Source organism: Ictidomys tridecemlineatus, chromosome 4 (assembly GCF_052094955.1).
Source record: "Ictidomys tridecemlineatus isolate mIctTri1 chromosome 4, mIctTri1.hap1, whole genome shotgun sequence".
NCBI lineage: Eukaryota > Metazoa > Chordata > Mammalia > Rodentia > Sciuridae > Ictidomys > Ictidomys tridecemlineatus.
Genome location: NC_135480.1, coordinates 172,409,071 through 172,412,818, shown reverse-complemented (window position 1 = coordinate 172,412,818; position 3,748 = coordinate 172,409,071).

Below are 3,748 nucleotides of genomic sequence, written 5' to 3'. Positions count from 1 at the left end.
GTGGTGCCAGGGATCAAATCTAGGGTCTTGTACGTGCTAAGCAAGTGTTCTACCACTAAACTATACCTCTAGTTCTTAAATACTCTGGTTAAAAATCTTTCTTATTGTATATAATAATAAATAAAATATGAGAATTTTTTTTACCATCTTCCTCATAGGACTTCTCTAGTCACCTCAAGTTTACTCCAGTGTGTTTTGCAAATACTATAATTTTATTTTTTATTTAATTTTATTTTTTGGCTACAACATAACAAAGTTGGGAAACAGCAGGAGACATGGACATAAGGATCTGAGCATCTGTACTTTGTTAAGAAATGATTTCAAGAAATACTAGTAGGAGAATGAAGAATTGGGACAGGGATGGGAAGGAAACCAGTATGGGGTGCAGGTTACCTCACTGAGCAGCTGGCTAGGAAGTCCTAGGAGGTATTACATTGCTGCTTCAAATCTGTTGCATGAGGGGGTGGGGAGCTGTTTATCCAACTTCTTCCTCCTCCTCCTCTTCATCTTCATCTTCATTTTCATCTTAACTTTTTTTAGGTGTCAATGGCCCTTTGTTTTTATCTATCCATCTATCTATTTATTTATATGCACTGCTGAGAATTGAACCCAGTGCCTCACACACTCTGCACTCTGCCACTGAGCCACAACCCCAGCCCTACCCCACTACTTTTTTTAGATTTTTTTTTTAGTTGTTGATAGACCTTTATTTTATTTATTTATTTTTATGTGGTGCTGAGAATTGAACCCAGTGCCTCACACATGCCAGGCAAGTGCACTACCTCTGAGCCACAGCCCTAGCCCTACCCCACCACTTCTTTACATCATTTTCATTACTGCTCTTGGGGGGTATCAATTCCCTCACTTTATCCTTCGTGTGGTCAGAGAAGGCTCCTGGAACGAGAGGAAACATGCAGGCAACATCACAGTTTTTGTAGTAAGAAGTTTCTGGATATATGAAACATGCATCTAAATTTCTGTTTCAGTTGGTTTTGGTCCTATTACAACTAAGTAATTTTATTATTTGGCATCTGACCAAGGTCTGCCAACAGAGAATATGTCTTGTCTTGTCCTGTTACTATTTCCAAAATTTCTCTTGAGTCAGTTTCACTGCTCTCCCTTTGTTCATGCTGCCAGCGTCCTTTGCACTACATCAGTAAACTCCTGACTGTTCTCAGCCTTTCTAATCTTGCCCTCCCCTCCAATGCATTCTTCCTCACAGCAGCCACAGTGATCTTCATAAAATGAAAGGCAAGTTATGTCACTCTCCAACTGACTTTTCACTGAATGATGAACCCACATATAGTTCCTAAATGGTTTACTATCTGGCTCTTGTTCAGATTTCACCGTTTTCCTTTCACTACCATGTCCATTAGATTTTCAGCTACACTGGATTTCTATGATGCCTGAAAGCATATGCTAAATTCCTTGTTGTAGGCCTTTGTGTATTATTTTTCCTCAAATTGGATCATAGACCTAGAATATTTTTCCATCCAAGTCTTCACTTGTTTATGGTCTTTCCCCTCAAATAGACCTTTCCTGACTCCCCTCCCAATCCTCTCCTACCCTTACTATTTCTCTGGAGAACTCTGCTATAACCTTCCCAAATGCTGAAACAAAATGTGGTTTTCTATATATACACTATTGCTTAAGAGCAATATATATACACTATTGCTTAAGAGCAAGTCTCTGAACCAGACCAGGCACAGCCTCTGGCTCCAACTGCCTTTTCCTTAGATGAAGTAGGTCCTTTGGGTCTGGCTGCTTTTCTCTAGATCAGGAATCTTGAAGTCTCAAAGAAAGAAGGGCCTTTATGAGTTCAGACAGGTTATATAATCAAGTAGGTGCAGAGAGTGGCAAACTGGAGAAGAGATGTCAGTTATTCAGTTCTAACTATTTGTTGCCAGAATGTGCTGGATTTATTGATTTTTTTTCAAGAGACCAGGAATTCTGATTTTCATATGAGATCCAATTTCTAACTGTTGGGATTTTTAAAATCCTAGAGCAGACTAGCCAAAACGGTTGGAAAAAGAACAAAGTTGGAGATTTCACACTTCCTGATTAAAAATTATTATAAAGCTATAGTAATCAAAATGGTGTGGTACTGGCATAAAGACATAGACATAGAACAATGGGATAGAACAGTAATCCTAGAAGTAAACCCTTGCATAAATGGTTAAATAATTCCCCACCCCCTCCTTTCTTCCATACTGGGATTGAATCCAGAGAGGCTTGCTACAGGGCACATCCCCAGCCTTTAAATTTTTTTTTTTTTTAATTTTGAGACAGGTTCTCACTAAGTTGCTGAAGGCCTTGTTAAATTGTTGAGGTTGGTCTCAAACTTGTGACATTCCTGCCTCAGCTTCCTGAATCACTGGGATTATAGGCATACACTAGTATGCTTGGCTCAAATGATTTTTGGCAGGGATGACAAGACCATTTATTGAGGAAAGAACAATCTTTTTAACAAATGGTGTTGGGAAAACTGGATATCCACATGCAAAAGAATGAAGTTGAGTCAGATGTGGTGATGTCCACTTGTAATCCCAACTACTTGGGAAGGCTGAGGCTGAAAGATCAAAAATTTGAATCTAGCCTAGGCTATATAGTGAGACATTGTTTCAAAAAGCTAAACAAAAACAATGAAGTTGGACCCTCACTTTACACAGTATAAGATATGAACTACAAATGATTTAAAGACCTAAGTGTAAGATCTAAAACTATAAAGTCTTAGAAAATCAGAGGAAAAGATTTGGCAATGATTTCTTGGCCAACACCAAAAGCAGAGGCCACAAAATTAGAGATAAAATTAAACCATATCAATGTAAATTTCTGCTTGGTGTGGTGGCACATGCCTCTAATCCCAGAAATTCAGAAGGCTGAGGTAGGACGATCACATTTTTGAGGCCAGCCTCAGTAACTTAGCATGAACCTGTCTTAAAAAAAATGTGATGTAAGTCCTTGGGTTGATCCCCCAGTAAGAGAAAACACATTTTTCTGTGCATCCTAGGACACAACACAGTGAATAGGCAACCTGAAAAATGGGAGAAAATCTTTGCAAATATTAAGTCTGATCAGAGGTTAATATACAGAATATGTGAAGAGCTCAATAGCAACAACAAAACAAATAACCTAAGTGAAAAATGGGCAAAAGAATATTTTCCAGAAGATATACAAATGGAACTAACCTTTTCAGAAATATAAATCAAAACCACAGTGAGATAATACCTCACTGTGGGTGAGAATGGCTGCTATAAAAAAAAAAAGGAACAAGTATTGGTAAGAATGTAGAAAAGTTGGAACTCTTTGTACACTATTGTAAATAGTAAATGGTGTAACTGCTATGAGAAACATTATGGCAGTTTCTAACAGTACTAAAAATAAAGTTACCATTTGACCCAATAATCCTATTTGTGTGTAGATCCAACATAATTGAAAGCAAGCTCTTATGTGTGTGGGTGGGGGTGTACTGGGGATTAAACCTCAGCATCTTGCATATGCTGGTCAGGCAGTCCACATTGAGCTACATCAGTAGCCCTGAAAGCAAGATCTTGAAGTGATGTTTGCATATTCATGTTCATAACAGCATTATTTACTATAACCAAAAGGTAGCAGCAATCCAGTGTCCATTGATGGGTAAATGTATAAAATGTAGTGCATACACAATGGAATAGTATTCACCCTGCAAATGGAAATTCTGCTACATGCTACAATATGGATGAAATTCAGGAGATTATGCTAAGTGAAA